The following is an 18268-nucleotide window of genomic DNA, read 5'->3' as shown; positions in this document are numbered from 1 at the left end:
GCACCATTCAAACTGTGCTTTATTATAGCTTGACTATATCACTATATCATTGATCACATTGCTCAGAAGTTCGAATCGTAGGGGCAATAAAAGATGCTTATGGGAGAGAGCTGCGCACCCTGACATACGTCGGGTAAACCGGAGTGCTTTAGACCGCTTTTAATTTATCACATAAATTGGTACTCGTGATTCCGAGTATGCTAAATGATACAAATACACAAACCTATCTTGATTTAGATTCCTAATTATGATGTGACACATAATACACGTTAATAAATTAATAACCACACCTCGGAATCTAGGAGGCATAATTTGTAGACACATAGAAAGTTCCTATAGCGATAAATTAAATTATCGATACTTTTCCCTAATACTAGTGAACGCTCCAACATAAAAAACCAAATAATAACTATATTCCCTTCTTCGTCATTTAAAGAAAAAGTGTCCAAGCCCTCCCAGTGGTTCAAGTTTGGAAGTAAAAAATAGTATTAGAGAAAAACCTTTTCAAAGTCGTGTAGTAACAATTAATAAATTTACGTAATACAATACATAACGGACTTGGAACATGAACTAAGTATAATCGCTGGCAACCCTCAATTGGATAGTTGCCCAATGTACTAAAAATACATATGAATAGGACGTGCCTATAGTACCTATTCAGCATTCACTGTGATCGGTAGGTACGTTTAAGGGCAATTACCGAAGCTAAAACAGGACGGAGGGACGAGATATTTACTCGTATGTTTTACTTTTAAACAGTTAAAAGTCAAGCGGCATGGGGTGTATTGTTAGTGAGCGAATCGACGTCCTCAAGTTCTTACGACATCATCGACTCTGCAGAAAAGGATATCATTGATAATAATTATAATATTCGTTCGCAACCGGTATTCTGCAAATTAAAAATTTGGAATGAGTTTTCCACCTGCTATGGTGGGGTGGTTGATGTCTAGCGCGGCCATAGCGCGGAAATTATATCCCATTTGGTATATAAAGAATTGAATCTATTATTTAAAACCTCATAAAAACCCCCTTAATAATTAAATTAACTAGCACTTAAATTGTATCAACTCATTCACATCACCATGTCTAAACGTTAATTGAGTAAATGCTACGAGCTTTAATCATGTAATGATTGTATGTCCAGAATAGGTACTATTAACTATGGTATAGGTACTGAAACTAAATGCGCCTTATAGGTAGAACACTAATAACAGGTTTCCTGTACGTAATAACCAACATGCGCCCTGTCATAAGGCTTCCTCAAATAAATACGACTTAATATGAAAAACGATGTTCTGTCATCATCTAGCCAATATACATCAGTCCACTCGACAGACCTCAATTATGTTGTTGGAATACTTAGACATTTCAGATTTTCCCCTGTAGATTGCTAATGCCTTGTGATTATTTACTTCATTGACTGTAACGCTCATATTACCGCACGGACGATTCAAACTTTAAATAAATAAGGTCAACTCTTTGCGTCCAAAGTAACATCCAGCGCCACACAACACACAACTGGCTGCGTAAATAACACACACAATAAAAAAAGTGTTGTTTAATATGTATGACATTGCATTTTAAAAATGTAATTTAGTTATGTTGTATACGTTGGATTCCTTATTGTCCGAAAATTTATTTTTATTTTATTTTATATTTCATTTAATAATATTTTTTTTTAATTCTATATTAATAATTATTATAAAGGTCGATTTAGATATAACAAAAGTAAATAAAATATTATTTCTAAGCGTAGCTTTGCAGATAACTTATTTCTTACTAGGTGAATGTAATAATGTATCTATAAGTACTCAAATAAAGAAGAAGACTAATTTGTATCGTCTGTTAACAAGCGTGAAACATTTATTGAATTTAAGTGAGGAAAATTGATATAAACATTAGTGGAGACGAGAGCAAAGTTACCTGGAGTTTATAAAGTTATAGTAAATGCAGCAAAGTGAGTTCTCCCGGCGTGGTGCCGCGCGCCGCTCGCTAACCACCAATAATTACAATTTTCCGACCATTCTTACAGTATTTTGTTTTCAGAGTTCCTTACCAAAAAGGTACAATAGGAACCCTTATGGTGCGACTCGTCCGTCCGTCTGTCTGTCACATCGCTAAATATCTTGAGAACCACATAAGCTATTGATTTGAAATTTGGAATAGTAAATATAGTAATGAACAACACATTGAAAGTATTATTTAAAAAAATATATTTTTTATTAAGTATGGAAAATGCCCAATATGAAGAAAGGGCAAAATTTCAAAGTCTAGTGACTAGGTCAAGTGGGGTATCATTTGGATTAGCTGAAATTGTACATACCAAAACAAATTTTCTTAATTTAATTAATTTAAATTTTTTTAATTTTTTTTTAAGACCGCCTGTTGTTACTTGGTTCTATTTTCCTTTAAAATTCATTTGTAGTTTTACATGTATGTAAAATGTATAATTGTTGGTGCAATAAAGAATATTTATTTACTTACTTACTTTCTTTTTTTTTCATAGTAAAAAAAAGTGATTTATGAAGGTAAATGTGAAAAAAATACCATCCCCCTCCCCATACCTTCGAAGTTTACCGAAGAGAAATTATGTTTTTTTTACATAATATTAACAATACTATTAATTTTACAGGAAAAATACAATCAAATCTCTATCGTTGTAACTTTTTTTTTAATTAACAAAAAAACATTACCGAATTGAATTTTCAATTTAACCAACTTGTGTGTGTGTGTGTGTTTTACACTTGAAATTTCTATGAGATTACATTAAAGGCACTTATTTTCAAATAAAAGAACAATTTCTTAAAATCGGTTCACATGATAGAGAATTATCCAAGAAAAAACCAACATCGCGCAAATTAGTTAGACAATTTGCCGATAGATGGCGCTGTAAACAATTATACCTAATATAACTACTTCTGATCAAAAGTCTTTCGCCTTCATGTTAGTTACACGAGATATTTTTTTCAAAGTTTGTACGGAACCCTGACTTCACACTGAAACGAACTCGGACTTGACCGGTTTTTTCTATGTAGCTTAGAATAGACAAACAGCCCGATTCGAAGAATGAAATACGATAACGATAAGTTCTGGTTTAGATAAGTTCTCATTTAGATATCGTTTGTATGTCGTATAATTGACAGAAGCAGCTCGATTCGGGCAACCAATGTCACTATGACGTTAGAAATATCGTAGATAGATCTTATTGGGATCACTGCGGAATCGAAATAAACGTCAATTTTGACATGTCGTTTAGTTATCGATCTTTTAAAGATCTTTCCAAAATTTTAAACGTTCTTAATCATTCTTCGAATCGGGCCGTATTGTGCTCCTCTTGATTTCAAGATATTTTTTAAAGCTTATACTTGTAAATATTTAAAATTATAAGATTGCGAATGTCTGGCTAAATTACGGAATATTTTGTAGATATTTCAGACGAAACCTAAGATACAACAATACAATACAAATCCTCTTTATTGCTCAACCTCAGAATAAATGTACATGGAAATACATATAAAATACACGAAAATCATTTTTAAAAAAGTAAAAAAAAAACATAGATTGGATTTTCCTATCTTAATATCTTTTTTGATACTATGTAACTGTACTGTTTGATACTATACTGCAAACTACAGACCGCAATAGTTTTTATTTAAAAAAATCACGTCCATCTTTTTGGACTCTTCCTAATGCATAAAATATTAATATCTGATGCATAAAATATTAATATCTAATGATGTGCATTCAATATTCTTGAAAGGTCAAAAAATCTTGAACAGTCTAAAATATACCTAGTGTTATTGTGGAGATATTAAGCTATAAGTAGGCAACAGTAGAATAAAAGTCAATTAACGGAAAACGGAGTATATTTAGATGTAATTGAAATCCATTTAAGTTTGGATTTAAAGCTCTGGATAATTGATGTTACTGGCGTTACTGTCAAGTGTTAAATGGATATATAATATCACCTCTTAAAGTGGGGTCTGAATGGCTGATCGACTGAAAATGTTGCAGACATTACCGTAAAATATATTACGTTGCCTTCATAACGGTTTTTTTGTCGGCTTTTATTGTCAAAAAAACATTTTCCCGAGTTTTTAATTTTTAGACGTTCGTTTGATTAAAATTCGACAAATAGCCCAGCAGTCAAAACCACTCATTTTTACCGCATTAAAAATCAGAAAATCAGAATATCCCCGCTTACAGAAACTGAAGTTGTCGGTCCTCGATTCAATTGAGCTGCTAATAAAGTTAAAGCTCCGAGTTCTAAACCATAAAGGCCGCACACATGCAAGTACGTCCGTGTAACGCGCAGCCTTCGTCGGTGCAATGCAATGTAACTATGCAGCGTGTATATTGCGTTGGCGGCACGTGTAAAATCAGGGCCACCCCGCTCCTGGCTCACCGCCGCGCTATTTCTGCTCGCCTGGTAGCGTGGCAGCTTTTATAAACTATCTCAAAACTTTGATTTCCCAGCACGCTGCTTTCAACTCACTCAAATTAACTTAGACAACGTTAAAATTGTATTGACTTCCATTTAATTTTAAATATGACCACTGTCATATTTTTTCGTGTGCTCTATCTGAATTAGCAAAAAAACAGAGCAGATACTGATATTTATTTTTGATTACTCAATTACACAGAAATAAGGTATCCTTTAAATACTGACCACGCGTGTTTAACACATTCACCGCTGAGCTACGCTCATAGCGCTACGTTGTAGCCGATAACATAGGTTTCCCGGTATGTAGCGAAAATACTTCGAGAAAAAACGACAACGTGTCGTGATTAGCACTGAATGGGACTTGAATCCAACAATATTATTAGAATTGAATGCAAACAAGCGTAGATGCAGCTACGGCGCTACGAGCTACGCCGTAGCAGTAACTTACTTCTCATCACACTTGCTCGAAAAAGTTCTTATTTCATGCAGGTGTACTGAAGGACAAAGGCCTATTTTGTTCCCGTGGGAGTTAGATTGTGAAAAAAAACTATAACTCCTTAGGGAGTTATAGCTTTTTTTAAATTATGTCACTTATTCATACAAACCAAGTATGTAGCATAAATGAGTTTTGCTTTTAAAATTGAGGTCACAGACCTCGATGCTAACCTGTCAAGAAATTACAAAATGGCAGACGAATGTTTGATATTAGAATTACTTCGTTTAAAATTTAGTTTTTTCTTCGCAAGTGTGATGAAAAACATTGTGTGTAACTCCGGGGGTAAGAATATTGCAAACTCGGGTCCCACCCTCGTATCCAAATTTTCACTTACCCCCCTCATTGCACAATGTGCTATTACAACCGTTTCCGTCTTAAGTTTTTTTTCATTAAAACATAACTATGTTGTTTGTAATTGTTAGTGTTGTTTTTTGATACAAGATTTCACATACAAATTATAGTCATGTTGCTTACAAATCGACACAATGCGATCCTGTAATGTATTCCCCAAAGATAATTGAATCATGTTATTTCTTGGACGATTTAACTACTGGAGACGCCTTGTCTGTATTTTTTTGTACAGAACAGGCTGCCGGTATTTGCGGGGGAGGGGCGCATCAAAAGTACGTAACGTACAGAAAGCCATCTTAGATAAACGTCAGTCCATACAATACACCATTGGCTGATGTTTTCGAGAGAGGGGTAAGCTTTTAAAGGCGACTCAGTTGTTAAATTCTCTAAGTGTTATTTAGCTATCGTGGGTCTCACCCACGCCACTACATGTACAAGTAAGGGGAAAATGCACGATAACTAAAAGAAATCAGTTAGATATCATTCTAATATCAGTATACGTTCGAATTGGCTCGTAAGTTCGAACTGATTTTCCTATATCATATAGTGATAAGGGAAGAGATATTTTATGTGATTTGGATACATTTAACAATTTATAAGTACATGCACTTAGGTATTTATAAATGAAATTATTTGTTTACGCGAAGGGTCGTGATGTCCCACAATCGCAAGGCGGCTATCAGGGACATCACGGCCATCATGCAAAATAAGTACTTCCCCCTCGAAAGTGCTTAATATCGCTCCTTATCAAATTTGTTATATTTACAATTTTGAAATAAGAATATGGTTAGCTATTACAGAAACGGCGGGTTTCCATTCAAACATTCGTCACCGCCTGCGCTAAAATAAATAAAATAATAATAAAAAATATAAATTAAATAAAATTAAATAAATCATTATAAATTTCTAGCGGTATAATAATAAAAACTTATATTAGGTATTAAATGCCTTAATCACAGGGTTTAAAATTAAAACTAAACTAGCCATAAAATAAAAATACTTAAAAATTAAACTAATATTAAATAAAACTAAAAGTAAAAGATATACTAATGAACAAATTAGTTATAAAAAGAATACCCCTTCTAAAGCCTCCGCCTGCGGCAAAGATCCCATAACGCTGGCATCGTTACCTCTTATAAAATTAATATATTTCAGATAATGACGATCCATATATTAATAAAGAAAAAAAATCATAGCCATTGATTATAAATATTACTTTAGAATTAAAAATTAAATGAATGAATAAATTACATTAGATTAAATTAAATTCATAAGTCCATCCTGGCAATGATCTCTATATATTCTGCGCCCGATCTCTTCCACCATTCCTTTAAGTTTTGTGGCCAGTCTAATTAATTCTTTTTTATGGATTAGCTTAAAGTGACGTTCGGGTGGTAACTGCGGTACTGTTGCATTACTGCATCACTGTCATGACATTACTGCTGCGGCTTTGACACACGCTGCATTACTGCTAATGGAGCATTCCACGGGCTGTCCCGTACGGACGCATTTTATTTCCTGTGTCGCGACTTTTTTTCGGAGTTTAAAGCAGGTGATTCTTTTTCTGTGCATATTTTTGGCCATTAGTTACAGAAAAGAAAACTCCTGCAAATCTTCAGAAAATTCGCGTTTGTACGAGACAACGGTAGACAATTTCATGGAATGCTTCTAATGCCGCAACAGTAGTGCAGCTGCAGTTGACATCCAAATGTCACCTTAATAGTGCTACAAATCTTAATACAAAGGGAAAAAATATTGCTAATCGGATATACTTCCAATCGGTCTGCTCGGTTTGAATAACAAGGAATGGTGAATGGCATACCATGAATGTAATCAAGTGAAGAGAATGCGTTCTCCTCTGCGTCAAAACCATTACTATGCCATGTCACTCGTGCCTCATACAATAAAGTTGAAAAATGCATTTTCATATTTACATAAGTGTACTTAGGTACCTACTATTAACCTAGAATTTCTTTGCGAGAGACAGTTCACAAAAGTCGATTCAGAAAATTCTTGCGACAGATCTTGAAGTATCTTGGGGGCCAAGCTAGGTGTAACACGATATTGTTTTTCTATTGTAGTTTTACATCTGCGAGCTATGAGAATCTAAAGGTTAAGGTTAAAGGTAAACCTAACCCTATGAGCGCCACACATATTATATATGTATTATTTAAAAAAATATTGAACTAGGATTGTATATAAAAATATTCATTTTTTTATGTGGACGAAACGACAGCTCACATTTCTACTTAAATACAATAACAACGAAGCTTTGACTGAGTCATCTCGAGTGCGAATAAAGCGGCTTACACACGGACTTACACTTGTGGAGTATTTCGCACTATTGTTAGGGCATAACAAACTGTACCGCACAATATTTCAACAACTTAAATATCAACAGATTCTATCTTCTTAAAACACACGGGACACACGATTATTTACAGAATTTTCGATGCGACCCACCCCGGCTTCGCACGGATAATAAAGCGTGATATTTTCGATATCATTAGCAAAAATCGTCTTTTTTTTCAAACAATTTACACAAAAGGATAACTCTATTGATGGGTGAAAACCGCATGAAAATTTGTCAGTAGTGTTTGAAATAATCGCGAATATACAGATAGACTGACGCGGCGGGTGAGTTTGTTTTATAAGGTGTAGTGATCAGTACCATAAGAACGTAAGTTTTGTTTTGAATTCAAACATAACTAACCTTAATCTGAACATATCAAATCGAATTTGTCATACTAAGCTCACAAATAACCAAAGATTACAAAGCTCTAAATCTAAGTCAGTATTTATGTAAATAAATCACCGTTCGAGCTTCTGATATGATTTTATGAATAAACCCGTGAGTGCTCAGTCAGGCGGGTAAACGCTCCAATGAGACAAGACGCTCGCCACACGTGGCAACGTGCTTGACGTGATCATCATAATAACGCACAGCATATATTTTACACGCTTCATGTGGCTTTGACTTTATTAGAGAGAATAGGTAAGGCAAAGTAAATCAGTTCTGTCGGCGAAGTGTCCTACATTCAAGAGCTATGCAAACTATTAAGTACTTTTTGAAACTGAAAAATGTAATAAAAACGCTTACTCTATTGCGTCGTGTGTGAATGTTGTCAGAAAAGGCTGGAATTGTAATATAGGTCATATGGCGGTATGACCTCAATTACAATTCTAGCATTTTTTAAGGATTTTGCTTGTGCGATATTAATAATATAATGTAATTCGTAGACTCTTAGAGGTTGACTTTTCTATTTATACTGTTATAAACGACTCGTTTGATACAATTGTTACAGTAGGTAGAGTATCTTCTTATTTCAAATGATTATTTAGGTACTTATGTTCAATTTTATCATTATATTTACTTATTTAATGTATTATTCACTACCTGTGGAGAAAATAACTCTATTCGTAAATATATTTCAGCCTCATTTACATTACTTTTTACCTATAATTCCGTTTTATTATGCCTACTTATAATGAAAAAGTATGTAGGTAATGCCATACTACTAACCAATAGATTATATGATATTTTGCTGAGATATTCTTGTGGAAAAAACGGTCGCAAAACTTTAATAGTGTATTGTAAACTCCTGTAAATGATAGTTCTTATTATTGCATTCTTAAAAGGCGACATTTAAGCCGATTTAGCTTCCAAGATTCTTATAATTTTTTTTAAATCAAATAACGAATGTCTTTTCAATCCTCTTGTCCAAAAATAAGTCCAAAATCGTTAACCGTAGCATTACATATATTACTGAATAAATACGGGCTTGTCATTATTCTATTTGTTTAAAGTAACTACACAATACAATGTTATATGTATGGATAAAGTTTCAAGTGCGTCAAGCAGAGGTGTCATTAATTTAATAGCTTTTACCTATATGTCGGTAACATCGTCTCCCCACAATAGATGAACAGATGTAACACGTTTTTTGATCAAACGAAGTGCATGTTTTTACCATACATTGCTGTCATGTACATACCTCTAGTAATATCAAAAGTTCAGTTATGTCACAGATACGAGGATTAAAAATTTTATAATAAATTTGGTAGTGAGGTCACTTTAAAAGTTTTAGCATACTTCAAAATTTTGTAAGATAAGATTTTATAAAGTGTAAGTTTTACAAACTAACAACCTAAGGGATACCTATTTCAACTCAAAATCACGAGGACTATTATTATTTAGAAAAAAAAAACGTTCCCAAAATCAGCGTCAGTTATGTGACCTAGGAGTACCGTCAAAACTGATTTGGCATCTGGGGACACTATTTTTCTATATTTTAATCAATAGTCTTCATGTCTTGAAATAACTCAAAAGCTGTAAGTTTTAAAAAAGCAGATGGTAGGTAAACTTTTCTCTCAAAATCTCCGTCAAAAAGCCCTTTCACGTGTACTAACAACACAACCTTATTGAGGTAGGTTCTGAAAGCCGTTGCGTGTACGGTGAGATAGATCAAACCTATAAGACACAGAGACTATCAATATAAGAATGACTTCTTCCGTTCTATTTCAATGTTCATTTCATCCAATCCCTTTACTATCAATACTAATAGTAGTAGAGTAAACAACTATAGTACATTGTAGGAGAGGCCGGAAAACCGCTCAAAGATGGACGAGTGAGTTTGAGGGTCGACACGTTAGCCCTCAAATAATACGAGTCCATCTTTAGCGTTACCGGCCGAGGCATTACATAGTGCTTTTCACGACTACTGCTTTAATAGAAATTAATATTTATATTGGCGTGAGGACAATTGTTGATAGAAAGCGATGTATTTTTTAAATTTTTATACCGTAGATACGTGTTTCTTGTATTTTTTAGTCAAACACAATTTACACACCATTCAGTAAGTATTTACCGATCCCATCTTTTTTAAACCCTGACCAGTAATATATGATCACGCGCCATATTGATGCGGAATTTCATTGGAAATAAATTTTGCATACTAAACTGAACTGTCATTCTATACATGAGAATAACAGCGCCCTCTTGACAATGATCATATATTTCTGGTCGGGCTTTAATTTTTATTCACTTTCTAAACTTAGAAGCGTTTTTGCTAAAAGACCACAAACAGCTACAAAATTAAAAAAAAAAACTTAAGACGAAAGGGAGCGACGTCATGTGACCGCTTCTCCATACGTAAACGTGGTCCCCATTTTCCTCTCTGAATATTAACATTATAGAAAATATTTTTACGCAATTTGATGTAAATTAACCACGGCTATACCCCTTCGTTTGATTTTTTCATATTAAAAAAGTTAATAATAATAATAATAATTCAGCCTATATACGTCCCACTGCTGGGCACAGGCCTCCTTTCATGTGCGAGAGGGCTAAAAAAGTTAATAGGTATTGCTAATTTACAATTATGAATTGTGTGAAAGTATTTTCCATGGTGTCAATATGCAGAGAGGAAAATGGGGAATAGTTTATATGGAGAAGCGGCCACTATCCTTTTAACCAAATCATGCTTATTCGGAAAACCAAAGCTTGTTCAGATTAGCCTTGAATGACGCTGACTGGGACTATTTGAGCGACAGAGGCAACTCGCTCCACAAGTTCACAGCGCGCATCGTAAAAGAATTAGCATACGTTCGCGCGGAGGAATAGCAAGCGTGAGATAAGAACTTGAACATAAGCGGTGATCTCTGCCTTCAGCCAGATAGTTAAATCTCTCGGTTAGGTAACATGGGGAACAGGGGTTGATGAGAGAGATGAAAAGTAACGACATCTCTGCGTTGGCAGATCGGTAACCGGTAAACTTATGCAGCAATTCCTTACTAAGTTCAAAAACGCAATGTCACCATATTCTAGAAGAGAGAATAAGAGTCTGTTTGGTGTGAAGACGAAGAGAGAGGATTCTGCAGCCATCGAAGAGCGTGTAGGGATCTAAAAATGTTTTGACTCCCCGCAGCAATGTGCGGAGGCCAAGAAAGCGTCTGATCCATTATGATGATACCCAAATTTCGGACAGTAGAGGAAAAATCCCTTTTTCCGATCGATCGAGCAAGCGGAGAGCTCATACCAATCGGATAGCTTGTCCATGCTGGCGCCTGCCAGAAAGGCAGCTATGAAATTAGAATAGAGAAATGTTAAGAGTGTTGAGTGTGCCTAGAAGAATGTCAAAATCTACGGTGTTGAAGGCACTACTGAAGAACTAGGACAGTTAGTTTTTTGCACTCCATATTGAACCGAATAGCGACCAAAGTTAACCAAAGCGGTGACTGCTGTGGTGTTCCCGTGGAGAAATCCAGATTATAGGGGTTAAATAACGAATTTCTAAAGATGGTGTAGGAGACGATGGTTAACGTTATGTTCTATTAATAGTATAGGAAGTTCTGTTCATAGTATAGGAAGAATGGAGAAATGACAATAGGAGAATGATGCAGAATTTGAGGTTTTTGGGAGAGGAATGATATGGGCATACTTCCGGGAGAAAAAATAATAATATTGGAGATGATTGAAATTCGCTGTAACCATGAGTGACCGACAGCTTTCATTTCAATTGATTTGAGGATTAAACTTGTGCATATACACAGCAGAGTTCAAAAGGTTCTAATTTTGAGTTGTTGCTCCCAAAAAATGGGAGCGATAAGGTAGAATTTTTAAGGGAAAGATTGAGAGTATCCGGTGATTAGTGAAATATTGGTCATTTACATCAAGAAACCTGGAACAATGGGATTGAGTTTTGAACACCCCGAGCGTTTTTTAAAACTTCTAACACAAACAATACAACTTAGCAGGGAGACATTCCTGAATGAAGACTCTCTACAGACTTTGTTACGGCAGTTACATAATGAGGGATTATATCGGAATCTTACGCGAGCTCGGTCGCGTTTGGCCATCTGCGTCTTTGTCTGGCGTGAAACACGTATAATTTTTTCAATTTAGTCTATTGCTAATTGCTCAAAGTTTTACATATAATTACAGTCATCTCATCCAGAAAATATGAAACATTTTAATTAGGCCATCTTTTTAATATACTCAAACAAGCCATTAACTAGCAAATTGCTTGAGCATCACTTTCTATAGGAGTTAGAAGATTTAGTAACTTTTTAATACTTTGGAGGACAATTTCTCCCAATAGGTTGAGTTTGGGCAGCTAAAAAAAATACGTGTCCGTTATTTTAGACTACTCTATAACATATGTAAATATAAATCAAATCGGAACCGGACAGTTGGGTACCTTTCCTTGTTAGTTAGCTTGCTTGCTTAAAGCTCTGGATACACCGTCCAGAAAAACCATGGGTGTCTAGAAACTCATTTTTAAATATATATTTTTTTATTCTAGGGTGTATTGTAAAATAATGTTTTACAAGCTTTTATTTTAACTTGCAAAGTTAAAGACTCATTTCCCAGTTTCCGATGAGGCTGAAAATTTGTATACATAATTATGTAAGTCGGGTGGCGATGCAATATTGTGGTATCATCGAGCTGATTTGATGATGGAGACAGGAGGTGGCCATAGGAACTCTGTGATAAAACAACGCAACCGAATTGTGTTTGGGGTTTTTAGAATTGTCTAGATGAGTATTAGTTGCCTGTGGAAAGAAGAGTACAGTCTGCAATAAACGCTTATACCAATAAAAATGACTTTTTTTCCTGATACTTATTAGTCATTCGCTCATATTAAAAATTTACGCCACCGAATACATAATTATAATTAAAAACAGATAATTAAGTGCGAACCGCAACGGAAAACATTTAATTTCAAATATTGACTGTCGCTAGCTCGCGGGAAATTCTTTTCCCGATTGGAGGTCATCGGTGTTTGTGGTTACAAAGCTGTCGCGTTAAAGAGACAAACTTCAAATGAGAACGCAAGGTGATTAAGCCCTTTTTAAAATAGGGTGTTTGAGATTGAGAGTGGAATGGGCTGGGAGCAAGTAACAGGGCCCTTCCCAACCCCTGTGATCCTGGTACTAGTTGGCATTGACTTCAGGGAGGCATCCGACGACAAGTTTCCGGATCGCAGACATCGGCCAACTTGCCGTCGGCTATTGTTTGGCAACAAGTTCTTTGACGGCGGAGATTGTTGCCATATTTCCGGGGCTTTTATTTGTACTTGTAATAGATATTCAGTGGGTTTGCTGAACGAAAAGATTTTAATAAAGTGCACTTTATACTCTAATGAATTAAATTAATATAATATTTTAGTTAGTCTTTAAAGGATTTAGGCATTGGGATTTTTTTATTCATAATAAGTACCTATAATAATACTAAGATAATAGATGTCGCTTTATGTGGGGGCCCATCTTGTGGGAGCGAGCCACCGTCTGCCGGAAATAAAATTGTATACCATGTTGTTAGGCAGGTGTCCGGTTTTATAGCTTATCGCCCATCGCTTAGAATTTAGTCCATCGCTTTCACCCAATACCCTTGTTCATTTTAGATTCCATCAACTTCTCAATAGTCCTTACACACTAGCGGGTGCTGCCTTTTCGTGCTACCCATTACACGGACAAGGGCAGCATCCGCTCGGTATATCCCTTCCATTTCATTAAAGTGTCAAAAGGGACTCTACGTGTTGTCTTCGGCTAAGCGCACGCCTTCCAAATGTCCGGAACACCAATGTCCCGTGATGTGAAAGACAAATACAAAAAATAATATTTTTTTGCAATAGAATATATTATTCTCGGTATATGTTTGGGTAACAGTTGCCATAATTTAATTATTAAACAGTCATCGGCACTACTGCGAAGTTTCATAAGCATAACCGTAACTAAATTAACGAACGTTATTGACATTAAATATGTGTACAAAACGCGAGAGTTTAAAGTGTTACATAAGTTTTTAATCCACAGCACCAACAACGATTATATAATTCCTTTGGGACTTGGATTCGATAAATAGTAAATAGTAGTAATAACCATATTAAACTAACTTCTAACCCGCGACTTCCTATGTGTGGAATAAATTCTTCTCCCCTTTTAAGCCTCTCAAGGGATGATGGACATAAAAGCTATCCTGTCCCAGGACTCAAACTATCTCCATACGAAATTTCATCTAAATCGGGTTAGCGGTTTAAAGGTGAAGAGGTAACAGACAGACATTTTATTTATTATTGTTACTTGTGTTTGTTATTATTGTTACAGGCAGTTGCAGTAACTGATAAATGCCCGTATCCAGTTGTACCATATTTGGTTTTGTTCTCCTTTTCAGTAAATTATCCCTTAAAACGTAATTGCATTCGTTCATAGAAATATTATTTAATAAAGTTTAATATGGCACTGATTTGACATCCGACTTTAAAATTATTTGAGAAAAAAGAAAGATTGAATTTGATTTCACTACATGCCAAGAACTACTTAGGATAAATATTATAAAATGAGATTCTATACAGATCATACATATAAAAATTTCTACAAAAAAATCCAACCCTTGATTCAAAGTTTGGCCTCGATGGAAAGTTTGATTTAGTGACATTGATTTTACAACTTTAAAGTCAATCTAATAAGCTTTTTTTTATTAAAACACGAAGTTCTATCCGAAGACTTCCGATATACTTGCTTGCCTATTGATGCTAATTAATAGCATTTGATATCAAACAACACAAGTGCAAGTCGTTACAAATTGAAAGAGAGAGTTGGGATACATACCCGCTTTCCCACATTCCGGCGATAAAAGGGAAAACTGTTTCAGCTCGAGGGCAGGACGGAGCGCGGCTAACGCTGCCGGCGGGAGCGAGCTAGGTTATATTGTAAGGGCTTACCTCCTGGCGCTTGCTGCTCGCCTGGTAGCTCGTTACAGGTCGCGTAACGTCGCGGCGGGCCGAGGGCGCAGCGAGCGAGCGGTCGCGTCGGTTCAGCGACGGCAACTGCAATCGTATCGTGCTCTCAGGGGGTGGTGCATTTTGTGCAAGCGAGACTGCAACGCCCGCCCATTCGCCTCGTGCCTCACTTTCCCGCCCTAGTGTTCTTATTAAAAATGTCACGAAAAGTCATTAAAACAGACGTGGGGCTGATGGTGTCGACGGATCACCTTATCCTGGAATCGATTGCTTAACACAATTCATATTATAAAATATTTGTAATATTTGGAATTTAGCATCCAATTAAAACGTGGGTACGTCTGGGAGGTTAAAGTATGACTGACAAATTCTTTTACTTAAGAGATGATAAGCCTAGTAGTGCAGGTTGTTACAACAAGCGACACTAGGGTTGTCACTTTTTTTCATGTCCTAAACCTAAACAGTGCTACTTAAACCTAATTGTATCTATTAATCATTTAATCCTACCTACCTTATCTAACTACATTAAATAATGTTACAAAGTTATGAGAGGGTAATACCGTTATAATGAGCATTGGAAATAGGGCATCACAATACTCCTATATGTGAATGTTATTTATTACATTAATTAATATAATTAGACTGATTGAAATCATGTACTTATGCAATCCTGTTATGCCACGTGACGTGATTCGCAATCTATAGACAATTGTAATATACCAAGTTATACTTTAACATACATCTATTTCAACATTGAAAACTTCTTATCTAACTGATGTCATTCAGTTATCATGCATTTTGCTCGTACTTGTTCGTACATGTATTGGCGCGGGCGAGACGCAAGAATACCAAATAACATGAGTCAAATATCATTCTGATGTCCAGTGAACGTCCGAATTGGCCTGATTATCAAATCATCACCGTCGCCCATGATCACCCGCAATACCAGAGGGGTTGTAATTGCCTTGCCGGCATTTACGATGGGATTAGGCTTTTTTCTTGAATGGTTGGTAAAATTACAGAAAGACTACTTCGAATCACTAATATAAAGCGTGACATCAATTTTATGTCACCGGCACCAAACGTACGCTATCATGTCATTATATTAGAAAGTAAGGGTATTAAGTATTATGCCAGCGTGCCGGCACATACGAGATACCAAAATATGAGAAACTTAAAAAGTTTGAATAGGCTTACATAATCTCCCAATTCTATAACATATTTTTTTATAAAGTACCTAAAAACTTCTGAATAATGATTTTATTTAGAGAAGGCATAAATCGTCGCATGAGAATACGTTTGTACCATACGCCACTTACATTGGTTTGCAAGACAGCGAAAAGAAGCAAAACAAAAATATCTTTCTAAAAGTTTTATATTTAGGAAATACTTATTCAATTTTATAATTTAACCATATTGATTGATTGATTAGTTTTGATTAGTAGATTAGTACTCATTCTCTTTTGCAGTTTTTATAGTTTAAGATTGCGACAGAGTGACATAATTTATAAGATTATATTGTTCGGGTTCATGTAAAGTGGGAGCCCTACAGCCACCGAATTAACAAAACATCATTCCGACTTTCCCCTCTCCCCCAGCTATAACGAGACCTACGGATCCGTAACAACTTTATTTAATAAAATATTCCTCTTATACTGGTTAAGTCGTAGTTATACGTTCGAGGGAGTTTGTGAGTTATACTGGCTGGGGCGGGTCTGCCTACGCACGTCTCCCGGGTGACCGCCAGCCGCCGGCCGCGACGCTGAGACGATCACTAATGTTCATTGACATAATCTTGCTATCCAACGGCAAGAACTTTATTTACGTTGTAAAGTTCTTATAAAAAATATAAGTTTTTATAGAACATTAAGGATATAACAAACACTAGACTAGACTAGAGAACTTAGTTACAAACCACTAGACTAAGGGTAGACTTAGTAGAGTAGGGTAACCGGTCAAACTTTGTTTTATTTAAGCAGAACCATCTACTCACCAAATTTCATTTTTAGGGTTCCGTAGTCAACTAGTAACCTTTATAGTTACGTCATGTCAATCTGTCTGTCGGTCCGCGGCTCTGCTCCGCGATCAATAAAAATTGATAAAAAGCTGCAATTTCGCATGGATACATATGTTATGCATGGCGACAGAACTGTTAAATAAAAACTATCCCATCAAAAACAATACTTGTCAAAAAAACCAAGTCTCGCAACTCAGTTGTTCTGCGGTAAAAAGTTGTGAGATCCATGTAATACCAAGTCGGTTATTAATTTATTCAGTCTCTACTTAAGCGACTTTCTGTCTTAATACGTCCAGTCTCTAAGACCACGATCGTGGTCCATAATAATTGAAAATCAATTGTGTCTGGAATCTCCGTACTCGAAGCATTAAGTTGTTACGTAATAATTAACAGCATCTTATAGTGACGCATATCAATATTAAAATTCTTTAATGTTTTATATAAATATATTGAGACTTGGCCATCGCACTAAATAATTGAATTTACATGTGTTTTCAGGCGATTGAATTTACACGTGTTTTCAGGCTCTGACTTATGAACTTTTTTTCATGACGGGAATACCCATTTTTTGCTCGATTTGGCAGGGGCACTACCATGCGCCTATATTTATATGGGACTAGCTTAAACCCGCGGCTTCGCACGCAATAATAATAACTGCCGTAAAATATAAATAAAACATCGTTACGAATAAAGCCAATATTGAAAAATTTAACTGAAGACTTGGCTGTATGGGCTTAATTTTCTTTGCGGTCTTTTCTAGATTTTTTAGTTTTTCCTTGATTCATACACCAAACACTACTTATATTCCAAATTTGAAGCTTCTAGGTCTGCTAGAAGTGCCTTAGAATTTTGATGATCGGTGAGTCAGTGAGTGACAAAATTAAGAAATTTGACCCGTTATAATTCTTAAAATACTGGTTCAAATTGAATGAAATTTGAAATATACCGTGTCTTTACAATGCCTGCATGGTTACTGAAAATTTCAGTCTTCTAGTTTTATCCACAACGAAGTTACAGGGGGTCGAAAATGGTCTGAATTTCTTCGAGAAAAGGATGGTACGGCCGTGATGCTTCTTTGCTCGACTTGGTGGGGGCACTGCCGTGCCCCCAGATAAAAAAAATACGTCCCATACAAAATGTATTTTTATGATTTATTTTGCTTTAAGCCTATGGTGTAGGATATAGTTGGATAGATATTTCAAAACGAATATGGGTCT

The 18268-nt window shown here is 35.5% G+C and overlaps 1 protein-coding gene across 4 annotated transcripts in view; it reads right to left on the bottom strand.

The window, feature by feature from the left end:
* Positions 1-15209, bottom strand: part of LOC133515994 (sex determination protein fruitless-like) — a 104637-nt gene extending 89428 nt beyond the window's left edge. The window contains exon 1 of one of the 4 annotated variants that reach the window (XM_061848654.1): positions 15017-15209. The gene's annotated coding sequence lies outside the window, so the exon portion shown is untranslated. The remainder of the gene's footprint in view (positions 1-15016) is intronic. The other 3 variants (XM_061848651.1, XM_061848653.1, XM_061848659.1) reach the window with 3 other exon arrangements.
* Positions 15210-18268: the final 3059 nt, after the last annotated feature.

Source organism: Cydia pomonella, chromosome 3 (genome assembly GCF_033807575.1).
Source record: "Cydia pomonella isolate Wapato2018A chromosome 3, ilCydPomo1, whole genome shotgun sequence".
Classification (NCBI taxonomy): Eukaryota; Metazoa; Arthropoda; class Insecta; order Lepidoptera; family Tortricidae; genus Cydia; species Cydia pomonella.
Note: the sequence above shows the minus strand (reverse complement) of the source record. Positions and strands in the feature narration are given on the sequence as shown.